Source organism: Cnephaeus nilssonii, assembly GCF_951640355.1.
Source record: "Cnephaeus nilssonii genome assembly, chromosome: 1".
NCBI classification, from domain to species: Eukaryota; Metazoa; Chordata; class Mammalia; order Chiroptera; family Vespertilionidae; genus Cnephaeus; species Cnephaeus nilssonii.
This window is the reverse complement of record NC_137072.1, coordinates 35988079-36003112: the sequence shown is the minus strand read 5'-3', so window position 1 is coordinate 36003112 and position 15034 is coordinate 35988079. Positions and strand designations below refer to the sequence as shown.

The window sequence follows — 15034 nt, the reverse complement described above, 5'->3', positions numbered from 1 at the left end:
AAATTACATGTGTAATTTATGGAAAAAAACATATCTGAAATTTCTACTTCACTTTGCAAATTATCCTGTGGCCAGTGTAGATCATCCAAATTCCCATGAACTCATTATTAACTCGTCACTTGGATTCTTGTTTATGATGTTTGCAGGGATGTCCCTTGAGTAACATTTCTTGTGTGACTCAGTGGTTCCCAAGGCCTCCTTAAATGATGAGAGCTGAACCACAACCTGGCAATTTAATTCAATAACCACTTACTGAGGGCCTACCACGTACAAAGAAATCTGTGGGTCCAGTGGGACTACAAAGCTGTGAGTGAGGCCTCTGCTTTTCAGAAGTTCAGTACAGCCGTTTTGGTGACAGCTAATCAGAGCATTCCATGGGAGAAGTGTTTTGTTTTGTTTTGTTTTTAAATCTTTATTGTTGAGAGTATTACAGATGTTCCCCTTTTATCCCTCCATTTGCCCCCCTCCCCCCGCCCCAGGCCTTCACCACCCTTCACCACCCTATTTGTGTCCATAGGTAATGCATATATTCATATAAGATCTTTGGTGAATCCCCCTCCCCCTGCCTCTTGGAGAAGTGTTTGGATGTTGAAAATGTTTCCCATGTCTTCCCCACTCCTGATTTGTTTTTTTACCTCAATTCATATATCAAACAATTATATGCTACTTTTGGATCAGGATCATAAAAATAAACACTCGTCTTCACAAATCTGGCCTACATGAATGAAAAAAGACCCAAATAAAGTATAAATTTGTATTTCCTTAACAGTGTACAAATAAGATCACACTTGTGAGCTAGGAGCCTTAGAGACCACCTAAGACTTCATCTTCTGTATAGTTCTTAAAATTTGCCAAGATGTGACCTCCTTCGTCCCTCCTGCCCACATGGCACCCAGCACCCAGTTCTTAGTGTCAGGCTCACCTGCCGGGACAGAGGGAACCGCCACCATGCCGAGTGGCCAGCTCGTCATTCTGTTCCTGGAACAGGGACAGGAAGCCCTGCAGTTGATTACACAGCCTCCCTTTTCTAGCTCCTATCGAATAAATCATTTAACTGCAGCAAAAACAGTGTTGGAAGGTTTACATCATTCAGCTTTTCATGGCACCTCTTAAAGGGAGCTCTGGGGATTCAAACTCTTGACAACTTTCATGCAATTAAAAAGGAAAGCCGACCTAGAGAAAGACGGGACAAAGGATGAGCATTTGAGAACTTGTAGGTAGCAATGGGGTTTTGCACAGCAGCCTCCTGAGCGCCGTGCCGATTTGAACACTTAGGTGACGGTCCTGAAAAACGAGAGCAATGCGAATTGTGTGAGAAGCAATGCCATTTGTTAAGCGGAGGACCCCTGGGCACTGCCTACCGATGCCGCTTCGCTCGTCCCGGGCCACAGCCCTCCCCGGCGGTGCAGTTACCGCGCCACCTTCAGAGAGAAGAACGGAGGCGCCGAGAGCACGAAGTCCATCGCCTACGGGGGGACCGCGGCTAAGCAGCGGCGTCAGAAATGAAAGCCCGGGCAATCCGGCCGCAGGGACCCTGCTCTCGGCGACTCCTCGGTGCACCTCCCGCTGGTCCCGCCGTCCCTGGACCGTCCTCTGGACCGCAGGTTAAGGCTGCCCGTCCCCGCAGCGCCTCCAGGGTCCCCAGCCCCGCCCTCTCCCTTCAGCGCCCGGGTCCGAGGCTCAGCGCCGGGCTTCCCTCTGCGGCCGCGGGGAGCCGGGCGCGCCCCCGGCGGCGGGAACGCGGGGCGGCTGCGGCCGCCGGGAAGGGGCCGCCAAGATGGCGGCAGCCGTGGCCGCGGCGGCGGGGTTCGGCGGCGGCCCGTGAGGCGGGCGGGCGGGCGGGCGGGCGGGGCGGCTGCGCGGAGGCGGGGTCCCGGGCTGGCCGCCCTGGGGGCGGGGCCGTTTCCATAGCGGCGGCAGGAGGTGTCGCGCCGGGAACTTCCTGGTTCCCGGGCTCGGCTTCGCGGGGATCCTCCTGGAAGGGAAACAATGGGGCGGAGGGCACTGCGGTAGCCGCCGCTGCGCGAGACCTGCTGGGCCACCGGGACGCCCTGCTCTGCCCCCCCGCGTTGCCTCCGCCGGGACCGTCCGGAGGTAACTTCACTTCCCCTCGCCTACCGCCCGCGGCGTCTCCCGGGGGTTTCCTCCGGGGCAGGGACTCCGACTTGGCCCCGGGGAGCCGGACGCCGCCATTCTCGGACCCGGGGGAGGGGGACGCGCTGCGGCTGCCCCTGGGCGCTCGCGGGGGGGCGGGCTCCGGAAACGTTGGTGGGGCCGCCCTTGTCCCCCTCTGGAACCAGGATTGTGGGGTCCGGCGGGTGTGATTGACAGGTAGGCGGGCGCCGGGTCGGGGGGCGCGGGGGCGTGCGTGGCGGGTCAGCCGGGGCGGCGCGGGGCGACCTGCTGCGGGTGACGGGGCCGGTGGAAGGAGTCGGGCGAGCGGGTCGCGGGGAGGGAGAGGGACACCCGCTGCCCGCTGCCCCCTGAGCAAGTTTCGGCCCCTGGAGACGCGTCTCCCTTGCAAGTTTCACTGGCGCCCCCCGGAGCCCCAGTGGGCAGGACTGAGGCAAACTTCGTGCATGTAGATGAGCGCCTCGGTGCTGGGAACTTTGTTTCCACCGGGCGAGGGGAGGATGGGGCGGGCGAGGGATTCGCTGAGCCGGGAAATCCGTGCCTCTTTGCAAAGCTTGCTGACCGGTTTGCGGCTCACCGCCCCGGGACGGCGTGGCGTGGCTCGTGCGTGAGAAGGGTTCCTCGCAGGTGTTTCAGTGCCAGAAGATGTGAGGAGTATGAATCCGCCCGTGGACAGTTCTGTGCATGGAAGATTGAACTCCGCTCCCCCGCCCCCCTTCCCGTTTTAATTTACAGATGCTTCCTCGTCAGTAGACTTGAACAGGAGTTGCAGGAGTCCCCTTAGGTGGCTGGGAAAGATTTGTGAATGGCCAGTACCCAGTCATTGGGAAAATGTGACACAAATGGAAAAGAAAAGTGGGGACACACGATCTTGAATATTTCGTTGGCTGGAATATATTCAGTTCTCTGTTAATGCATCTCTAAAGAGAATTAAGTCTTTGGGATAGATAGTTAATATTTTGTAGCTCAGAGAAGTTCAATAGAACTTTCAAGATCACCTTGGTCAACTCATATCTTGAATCTCAGGGAAGTTCTGTTGGAGGGAAATCAGGGTACCTTTTTTTCTTCCGTGAAGTCACCTTAATGAGAATTAAAATTAGCCAGCATCAAGTAAACAATGGTTTATTTGCCTTTTTTTTTTCTTTTTTCTTAATCCTCACCCAAGGATATGTTTCCATTGATTTTAGAGGAAGAGGGAGGACGTGAGGGAGGGAGAGAAGGAGGAGAGAGAGAGAAGGAGGAGAGAGAGAGAGAGAGAGAGAGAGAGGGAGAGAGGCAGAGAGGCGGGCATGGATCGGTTCCCGAGAGAGAGAGAGAGAGAGAGAGAGAGAGAGAGAGAGAGAGAGAGAGAGAGAGAGAGGCAGAGAGAGAGGCAGAGAGGCAGAGAGGCGGGCATGGATCGGTTCCCTTCCTTAGGCACCCGACCCGCATCCTGGGTATGTGCCCTGACTGGGAATCGAACCCAGGGACTTTTTGGTGTAGGGGATAACCCTAACCCTAACTGAGCCCCATCGTCCAGGGTGGTTTATTTGGTTTTATTTCTCACTCCATCAGACCCGAAAGTTAAGAAAAATATTTGAGTTTGCTTCTCTTTTATAATAAAGTTTGTCAAGATAGACTAGTTTATTACTCAAAATGGATGTTAATCCTTTGTTGTATGCTACATAGGCAATTGAAATATGTTAAAAGAAAAAAAATTATACTAATAAAAGTAGAAATTAGTTTTTAAAGGAAAACCATAGTCTTTAATTTCAAGTACAGGTCTCCCGAGTTAACAGAAATTCCTTTGAGTTGTCACAAAGGTATTCAAAGAGCGTTGTGTGCCAAACATTAAGTCTTGGTGTTGGTGCCTCCGTACTGGTTTTAACTAGACTGTCAGTCTCGCTTGTAACTTGTTTTTGGTAAGGATATCCCATTACCAGTTTGAACAGTGTTTTGACATGAAATAGCTCCCGGTAAGGACAACTGCCATTGGTTAAACAAGTCAGTAAGTGGAAGTGACAGCTTTGGCACCATCTGTTAATGGACTGGTCCGCCTTTAGCATCATAGGGAACCAAGGCAACTTCCTGGCATGTGGATCCAGACTGGGCTGGGCCTCCAGTGCCAAGGAGAGGTTGCACTGGCCAGTCTTTGCCAACATGTGCTTATCTATGTCAAGTTACTGTTACATTTTGTAGCCAGTGGAAATGGGTGAAAAAGAGGCCAGTAAATTCAAGCTAGTGGCAGATTAAAAACAAAATTATTTTGCTTACAAAGTGCTAGGGATGAAAAGACAGTTTGAAGCTGGCAAAAGATTTAGCAACAGTACTTTCTGCTTCAGGTAGAGAGAAAAAGACAAGAGATTAACATTTTGTGGTTTATGTTTGCAATTTTACTTTAACCATTGTTGTTTTGTTTTAGTGCAGTGATATTGTTATAAACAATACTCGGATTGTTTATTACCTGAAAGTTATAATTTGTCCCTTCAGTGTGATTTTTGGAAGGCATATTGCCTTCTAAGATGTGACTTACTTATGTTTAGAGATATTTTTTCCCTTTTAAAAACTGTCTCAATTTTTACAGTGGAAGTCAATGCAAAGATAATATTAATCTGAAAGAATTCTGCCTTCTAGCACACTTCATTATAGTATGTGGGAATAGAGCATGGGAATTAGAGTCGTAAACACTTGGTTTCTCAACTGGTCTGTGCCATTTCCAGGCTATTTCGCTTCATGCAATTAATTTACATTTCAAATTTGTGGGTTTTTTTTTTTGGTAAAATTGGGGAACATAAATTTAAGTTTGTTTATTGAACAGATATTTCTTGAGTGCCTTTAATGTACCCCAAAACCTTGAGTTAGGTACCTTGTTTTTAGCAAGAGTGTGCAGAAGTCTTTTGAAATTTAGAAGTAAAGTGTAGGGAGTTTTGAAACATGTAAGTAGGGAACCTAACTTGATTTGGAGGTGTCAGGACAAGCTATCCTGAGGAAGTGACTTGTAAGACTTGAAGGATGAGGAGGATATGCTAGTTGAAAAGGGGAAATGGGTGGGTGGACCCTTTGAGGATGAGAGAAGGGCATGTACACACTCCTTGAAGAGACTGTTGAGAAGGTTAGATAAGAATGTGTGTTTATTAGTTAGTGCCTTACAGGGTACGGAAGCAACCACTGTTAGTCGTATAGAGAAGGCTCTTGGCACCATACTCTTATCTTCTTGTTCCATAGCAATTACAGGAAGGCCGTCAATCTAGTGGACTCTAACTGCGCTAGACCTGGAAATGACACTCTGCACACTTTGGTGTCTACTGTCAACTCTGGCACCGCTACTTGTTAGTTTTTATATCTCTAAAACTGGAATTAGATGTTAAATAAAAGATTCTTTAATATCCTTACAGAGATACTATCATCTGATATCAGTGTATTATATACTGATGTCAGTATCATATTTTGATTTAACCTTGATGTCATTTTCCCTTAGAAGAGCTTAGACTACCTTATTTAGAATATCTATTCACAAAATAATAATACCAATCTACCCTAAAAAAAATAAAATTAGTAAATGGCAGGACTTTAATTTGCTTCTAGGAAGATCAGGAATGACTGGAGTTTCATGTCTTGCTTGCTTAAGTGTTTTTGGTTCTAAAGACATTAATTATTCTCTGGTAGATGTACAAGTTGCACCTGTGTCTTGCTAACATTGATGAATGTAGAAAAAGGTACAATTTTATCCTGGAATTTTCCTTTCACTGAATTATCAAGTGAATTAAAAATATTAGAGTAATGTTTTTCATGAAATAAGTGAAAGGATATCAATTTTAAACTTCTTTATGTGTGAATTTTAGTTAGCAATGTTATATAGATCAGTAAAGGCAAATTAATATTTTATTATGGAATTAATGCAATATTTATAAGCCAGTTAGTTCTTCGGGCTTTTTTTTCCTGTTTCTTTTTTGGACATTTTAATGTTCAATTGCCTATCTGTGGTAACATAAGAAAAGAAGGTTTTGAAAAGTTAGTCACAATGTAAAAAAATCAAATAGATGGGGAGGTTGAAATTAAGGTTAGGTATTTGTGTGTGGGCTAGATATTTCTGTGTATTTTGCCAATGCTTGTTATAAAAATTAATGAAGTGGCATACAATGACTACTGACATTAATGTTTAAAATTAAAAATAATCTGCCCAGCCATTGTGGTTCAGTGGTTGAGCATCGACCTATAAACTAGGAGGTCACGGTTTGATTCCTGGTTAGGGCACATGCCTGGGTTTCAGGCTCGATCCCCAGTGCAGGGCGTGCAGGAGGCAGCTGATCAGTTATTCTCTCTCATTGTTGTTTCTGTCTCTTCATCTTCCTTCTTCTCTGAAATCAATAAAAAAATATTTTAAAAAATCTATTTGTCTCAACCTGTTCCATGTTCTTTTTTTCTCGTTATAGTTTTGTTTTGGGTTGATTTTTAAAAAATAATTATTTCACTTCCTCATTTTTTATTAGCTTGGGATTATATATATATACATATATATATATATATATATATATATACATATATATATATGTGTGTGTGTGTGTGTGTGTGTGTGTGTATTACTGTTCTTTCAGTGTTTGTCTAAGAAATTCTAATATGTATTCTTGAATTATCACAGTGCAATATCAATAGAAACTTTCACCCTTTTTTCAGATAATGCATTCCTTAATGCAGATAAAAACATTAAAGCCAATTTCCTTTCATTACCTATTTCGTTGTTACCATGTTTTTAAGTGCATATATGTATACTAGAGGCCCGGTGCACGAAATTTGTGCACTGGTGGTGGGGGGGGGCTTGGCCTTCAGCCCGGCATGTGCCCTCTCGCAGTCCAGGACCCCTGGGCCTACATCCCTCTCACAGTCCGGGATCCTTCACTCCTTACCGCCCACCTGCTCACTGCTCCTTACTGCTTGGCTCACTGCTCCTTAGCGCTGCCGCAGAGGTGGGAGAGGCTCCTGCCACTGCTGCTGCGCTCGCCAGCCATGAGCCCGGCTTCTGACTGAGCCGTGCTCTCCCTGTGGGAGCGCACTGACCACCAGGGGGCAGCTCCTGTGTTGAGCGTCTGCTCCCTGGTGGTCAGTGCGCATCATAGCAACTGGTTATTCTGGTCGTTCCGCCGTAATGGTTGCTTGGGCTTTTATTATATAGATATGCATACATACATATATGTATACTTAACCCCCAAATAAGTTTTTCTATTGTTTTATGCTGTTATTATTCAATTAGACTTACTGTATTTTTTTAAATTCCTTTTTTCATTACTGGCCTTTCATTTGGAATAGTTTTTCTTCTGCCTGAAGAGTGCTTTTAGTATTTTCTTTAAAGAGGATTAGTATTGACAAATTTTCAAACTTTTTGTTTGTCTGAGGATGTTTTTATTTCACCTACATTCTTGAAAGATACATTTAGCTAGGTATAAAATTCTAGATTGGAGATATATAAATACGTATACTTATGTGTTATTTTTGGAGAAGAGATTATTCTAAAGTGTTTGACTTTAGTTCTATTGAGAAGTCAGCTGCAATTTATTACTTTCGTGTTTATAATTTGTTTCTTTGTCAGACTGTTTTAAGGATTTTCTTTTTATCTTCTGATTTCAGATGATTTTCTCTATTTTCTTTTCTCTCTTGGGATAAAAATACCTTTTGATGCTGTGACTTGATGTATTTCACCAGTTTTTTATAGTTCTCAATCATCATCTCTTAAAATATTGCTTCTTCCCCAGATCTATCCTTCTAGGGTGTCAATTATATTCAGTGTTGGATCTCACTGAATCCTCTATGTATTTCACTTGTCTTCTATATTTTCCATTCTTTTGTTTCTTTTTTGTTGTGGATATTTTATCCTGGCCTATCTTCCAGTTTACTAAATTCATCCTCATCTTGTCTAATCTGTTCTTACATGTATTGTCTGGGTTCTTAATTTTGGTTATTGTATTTTTCACCCTAAATTTCAATTTGATGTTTTAAAAATCTGCTATACCACTTTAATAGTTTCTAATTTCCTGTCAAAAATTTCAAGCTCTGCCTGCCTGCATGGCTCAGTGGTTGAGCATCAACCTATGAAACAGGAGGTCACGGTTTGATTCCCCATCAGGGTACTTATCTAGGTTGCAGGCTTGATCCTCACTGTGGGGCATGCAGGAGGCAGCCCATCGATGATTCTCTCTCATCATTGATGCTTCTGTCTCTCTCCCTCTCCTTTCTATGAAATCAATAAAAAATATATTTTTAAAAAATTTCAAGCTTTGCACATATCTCTTTGGACAGAGTAAGCATGGCACCTCTAGCCCAGAATTCTATAGGTTTTTTGTTTGTTTGTTTTGTGGTCTGTTATTTTGCAAGGAGCTAATCTCCTTATGTGCCTGCTTACCTATGGTTATGTACTGTTTATTGTATTTGAAAAAGTATTTCTAAGTAATTATAGATTTAATAAGAATTTTGCCAGACACTTAGGATCACCTTTATCCAAAAAGATTTTTTTTGGGAGAGTCTGTACAAGGAGTTAGTTTAGTTTTCTTATGGGCTGTCCACTCTTCTGGGATTCGGCTTTTTAAGGTCTCATTTTAAAGCAGGGGGTAGTTCCTTTGGTGGATCTTGTACTCTGATATTTTGTCTTCTTAGCCTGTAAGTCTGCTTAAGTGCATTTTAGCTTCTCAGGCACCTGTTTTGATTAGGCAAACAATTCCAGGAGTAAAATGCTGTGCTCTGCATTCTGGATTCCTGTTATCTCTTTAGTTGGTAATTCCTTATTATATTGTTAGGTCTTTGTGTCCCCCTTCTCTCCCTTTTTTAAATGAAGGTATATTATACATATAGAAATGTGTACTAATCTTAAATGTATACCTTAAAGAATTTTTTTAAATGTAATTAAGTGTATATAATCATACCCACTTCAATATATCGGACATTTTTGCCACCCCAGGAGGCGCTGTCATACTCCTTCCCAATTATACTACCTTCCTCTCCTACCTCAGGTAACAATTACTCAATTTTCTGTCACCATAGACTAGTTTTTATCAGAATGGTATCATATAGTATGTAGTATCTTATGTCTGGCTTCTTTCATTCAACATTGTATTGTATCAGTGAGATTCAGCTATGTTGTTGCATGTAGCAGTGGTGTTTCTTTTTTATTGCCCTGAACTTGTTCTGGGCACTGTGGCACCAAAAAAATTGTCTCACACCTCAATGACTTCAATGATGAAAACATTTTTACCCTCTTATAAACCTGCAGATTGGGCAGTATTCACCTCTGCTTCATTAGCTTTCAAGTAGGGCTGCTTGAAGGCTGAGCCTAGTATTGTTTGAAGGTTTGCTCACATGTCTGGTGGTTGATGACCGAACACCTAAATGTGGCCTGAGCATGCTCACTACGTGGTGGCTAGGTTCCAAGGGCAAGTGTCCAACCCACATGTGGTGAGAAGGGGAGTGAAGAGCCAGTGAGCCAGACAGATGCTATTTTGGCTTCTATGACTTGGCCTTGACATCTTATATGCAGCTTATTCAGTATTATTTCCACTTCAGTCTATTCTTTGAGGCAGTTATGAGTTTACCCAGGTTTAAAGAGATAAAAAAATGGATTCTGCCTCCTGTTGGGGAGAGACATAATTCTGGAACAGCATGTGAGACCAGAAATAATGCAGTGACCATTGATGGAAAATACACTCTGCCTTAGAGGTAGCCTAATACATGACTATGTCACAGTTTATTTGTCCATTCTACTCTTAATAGACATGTAATTGTTTCCAGTTTTTGGCTATTATAATAAAGTTGCTAAGAACATTTATATATATATATATATATATATATATATATATATATATATATATATATATATATATATTTTGTTGAACATATGTACTCCCTTCTTTTGGATATATTCCTAGGAATGGAATTATTGAATAATAGGAAAATGTGAATAAATATATAAATATAAATATAGTTACTAGCAAACAGTTTTCCAAAGTGGTTGTACCAATTTATACCTTCTGATATTTTTAGTAATTTAAAAATATACTTAACGTATATATTTTTTTTGGTCTAGCTTTCTATTCAAGCAAGAAGGTTGATCTGTAATACCTGGTCTATCTTTGTTGGAAATGCACATCCCTTATTTTGTCTTTTATGCAATTTTTCATGTGTTTGTGTTTTACTTTCTCAGTTAGATGCTTACTTATTAGGACATGAAGACTAGGTAGAAGTCTGATTGTGAAGTAATAGACAGAAAAAAGTAATATTTTAGAATATGTATTCAAATTACCGCTAAGAGTAGTTACCATTAGCCGACTATCTACATTAATTGCTTAAGAGAATTTTTAAGAAATTGCTTTTTGGGGTGCTTGAGCCCCATTCTTCATCAGTTATATCTTACTTTGTTTTGACCCAACTTTTGAATACCACTTTGGATTCTAAGCTCCTTCCTCAGATTTGCTTGGGAAATATTTTTCTATTACAAAAAAGTTTTCCTCCAAAGTTAATGATTTGCTGTCACTGAGGATTGCCAACAGAATGCCATCGAGGTTCTCCCCTCACACTTAGGGTTACCTTTGATTATTTCACTGTTAATAGTCATTTTGACTCTCTCTTCTAAGTGTCACTTAAGTCTGGCCCATTTAAAAAAAACTCAACATTTTAGATTAGTTTGTTTTAGTTCATATCTGGTTGATAAACTGATCCTGTTTATAATGCTAAGGAAGCTAGAATCTTTCTTAGTTACCCAGGGAATTAAAATAAGTTTTTAGGTCATAAATCTTTCAGTGCTAGAACAAGAACTTACAATTGTATTTCAACTCCTTTATTTTATACAATAAGACCAAAAATGGATCAGTACTAATACATGTCAAATATATAAGATATTTAGTTTACCAAAGCATTTTTTATGCATAACCCATGATAATTTTGAGTGGTAGACAGGTTGGAAATTTTAATTGTAATTTTACAGATAAAGAAACAGGGTCAGAGAAGTGGTGTGACTTGATCTGAATTTCTAGAGCTGGTTAATGGCAGAGCTGGTCCATATGTATCTGGGACTTCCTATATATTGAGTGATTTAATTTTTTTTTACAAGGTCTGTCATCAACTTGCCAAATTTCAAGTTTATTGACATCTTCCTCTCTTCAACTGTATGTATGTGTATTTTTGGCCTTTGCATGAGCTGAAGCCCTTAACTCCCATCTCACTCAGGTTTCCCTTGGTACTTTGGCCTGTATGTATTCTGTTAGCTCAGGATGGCTGGAACCAGGTGTCTGTCTCTCTCTCTCTCTAATTTTATCCTATCTAATAAAAGAGTAATATGCAAATTGACCATACCTCCGCTACACCCACAAACCACGCCCACCAGCCAATCAGGAGCGAGTATGCAAATTAACCCAACCAAGATGGCTGTGGCCTCAAAGCGAGCAGGAGGCTTGGGTTTTCCCGGTAATGGAGGAAGCCAAGCTTCCTGCACACCCTGGCGGGTCCAGGCCTCCACTCAAGGCTACAAAGTTTCAATTATAGAAGATAAATAAATCCCAGATACCAGGGCCTCTGCTTGGATCGCCGGGGGGCGTGGCTGGCCTGCAAACCACCACAGGCCCCTCGCCCAGGCTGCCCCATGCCCCAAGGGAACCCCCCCTGATCTGGGACACCCTTCAGGGCAAACCAGCTGGCCCCCACCCATGCACCAGGCCTCTAGCCTATCTAATAAAAGAGTAATATGCAAATTGACCATCAATCCAATGCACAAGATGGCTGCCCCCATGTGGTCAAAGATGTCTGCCCCCATGTGGACACAAGATGGCTGCCACAAAATGGCCAGCAGGGGAGGGCAGTTGGGAGGGACCAGGCCTGCAAGGGAAGGCAGTTTTGGGTGATCAAGCCTGCAGGGGAGGGCAGTTAGGGTTGACCAGGCCGTCAGGGGAGGGCAGTTAGGGGCAATCAGGCTGGCAGGGGAGCAGTTAGGCATCAATCAGGTTGGCAGGGGAGTGGTTAGGGCAGTGATGGCGAACCTATGACACTTGTGTCAGCACTGACACACGTAGCCATTTCTGATGACACACGTAGCCATTTCTGATGACACGCGGCCGCTGAGGCGGCCGCATGCTGAGGATGAAACATTTGCTGCACCTGAGGATGAAACATTTGCAAAATAATGTTTTTTCCTCAAAGTGACACACTACCCGAGTTATGCTCAGTTTTTTGGCGAAGTTTGACACACCAAGCTCAAAAGGTTGCCCATCACTGGGATAGGGTGGATCAGGCTGGCAGGCAGAAGTGGTTAGGGGCAATCAGGAAGGCAGGCAGGCGAGCAGTTGGGAGCCAGCAGTCCTGGATTATGAGAGGGATGTCAGACTGCCCGTTTAGGCCCGATCCCTCGAGGGGTCCCAGATTGGAGAGGGTGCAGGCTGGGGTTAGGGACACACACCTCCGTGCATAAATTTCGTGCACCGGGCCTCTAGTTGGTTAATAAAAGTATATGGGTTTCAGGTATAATTCTATAATACATCATCTGTATATTGTATTCTGTGATCACCACCCCAGGTCAAGTTTTCTTTCATCATCATGTGTCCTCCCTTTACCCTCTCCTACCTCCCAGCACCCTCTTTTTCCTCTGGTAATCACCATACAGGTTTCTCTTGATTGTTGTATCTGAAGCCCCTGGAGAAGTTTTTCCATTATTGTATGGCTCAATTAGTATTTTCTGAATGAATGGATGGATGCAGTCTTATGTTAAGAATCCAGCTAGAGATAAATTTCTTGAAAATAGAATCAGGTCTACTTTTCTTTATATTTCTCACGGTGTCTGGTATAGTGCATACTATTGTAGTTGGCAGTCTGTAATTTTCAACTCACTTTTAAAAGGATGCCAGCTCCTGAAAGAGATATTGTATCTTTCATTTTAGCTTTTATCTGTGAAGCTCAGGCATTATGTACAGTTCTGATAGGATATATCAAGATAATTAGGCAAATGTAACATGTAAACAAATTCTAAGCCACTTTTGAAAGATCCTGCCTCTGTAACAGATAAGTAAGGAGGCCTTAGATGGGACATTTGTTTTCCTAACTACTTAGAAGTTGACATGTTGACCAGCCTAAATCTACTAGAATTTGATAAGTCCTTTTGGAAACCTAACTTAAATTCCACCTGTAGATGGGGAAATTAGACCTCATTCTTATCTGATGCTTCATTAACATACATGTGTAAACAAACTGAGGAAACCAAAAGATTTCTCATTTTGCCCATCTCATTCTCTGATTTTAGCTGGAAGTACTTTGTTGATTTAGTGAACAGGATAAACAAACCTCCTTTTACTCTAGCAATAATAGATTTGCTTTACTTCTCTTGAGCTGGGAAAATACTTAAAATTGTGGGAATTTATAGCGTTATGTTTCAGGGCGTATAAATTGCAGAAAAAAGCATTTTTTTAATAGAAAGCCCAAGAATTGTGAAAGTACTGTGGTGAGACCTTCTATGTCAATATTAACTAAAGACCTTAATATTAACTAAAGTTATTTCTTTATCTGGAATGCGAATATATTACCTGGGACTCTGCCCTGACATAATATATTTGAACTACTAAACTGTGCATCTGAATTAAGAAAGAAAGCTACTGAAATCACTATCATGTAAGTTCCATGGGAGCAGGTTCCTTATTTTGTTCATGGCTGTTTCTTCAGAGCCTAGAGCACTGCCTGACTCATAATAGCTGCTCAGCAAATATTTGTGGAATGAATAGTAAATTTGTATATTATCTGTCTTTTAAGTTTAAAAACTGAACATTAATCAGTTAAGTATTGGTTTATAAGCCTTTTGTAAATAAATTTAAATTGGTTGAGGCATAATTTTTATTACATCTTGCTGGTTATGAGAAAGTTGCACAATGTACATTGCAGAGCATTCATTCATTGTCAGATTTCTTTGAGACATTTTAAAATAGTGCATGATAGTTCATTGCGTGTAAATTAACAACATTCATTTAGTCAATCCTTTATTATTGGACATTTAGATTATTTATAATTTTTTTGCTATTACAAATAATGCTTCAATGAAGGGAATTTTCTTAAGCTTTCTCTTGGAATGGCAGTTCAACAAATAGCAATTTAGCAAAACAGGATCTAGGATTTTCTACTAGAAAATGAATTTGGATTACACAACGGCAAAGGTGAGATCAGAAGCTTCAATGATCAGACAGCTGAGATCAGACATCACAAATGGGACAACTCTTTGGGTAGGCCAGCTGGTTTTACATGTGGATAATGGGTAATCATCAGTCTTTCACAGAAAAGCCATCTTGCAATTTGTAGTGGAACTAGCTGTCACTTGTATTTGTCTTTAACTTTTAAAGAGTAAATGAGTCACCACAACTGTTTCTTCCTCTTAATTATGGACTAAAGATTATAAGTGCATTTACCTCCTTTATGACATTTACATATAATAGGTTACTTTTATTTATAATCATTTTGTTTCTGAATTTTATTGGAAAATTTTCACTTTTTTATATTAAAATATTACATTTATACAAAAAACCATATGTAATATGTATTACACAGTCTAATATACCGATGTCTATACTATCCCCTCCTTCAGCTTAAGTGATATTACCAGTACCTCTTGGATCACATCTCCAAACTACTTCATTTTATTTTCCTGAGGAAACCATCAGTGTCAACTCTTGCTTTTCTTCATAGTTATAATTATGCTAGAGACCTGATGCACAAAATTCGTGCAAGAGTAGGCCTTCCTTCCCCCTGCTGCTGGCACCAGCTTCCCTCTGGCATCCGGGACCTGGGCTTCCCTCTGGCCACCAGCACCTGGGACTCGGGACCCAGGCTTCCTTCTGGCTGCCGGCAGGCACCCGGGACCCGGGCTTCCCTCGCAGCCCAGCTTCGTCCTGAAGGTCGTCTGGAAGGATGTCCG

General features: G+C 42.2%; 1 protein-coding gene across 1 annotated transcript in view; it reads left to right on the top strand.

Moving 5' to 3' along the window:
* The first annotated feature begins 1938 nt into the window (after window positions 1-1938).
* Window positions 1939-15034, top strand: part of USP6NL (USP6 N-terminal like) — a 203581-nt gene continuing 190485 nt past the window's right edge. The window contains exon 1 of the mRNA XM_079768777.1: window positions 1939-2094. The gene's annotated coding sequence lies outside the window, so the exon portion shown is untranslated. The remainder of the gene's footprint in view (window positions 2095-15034) is intronic.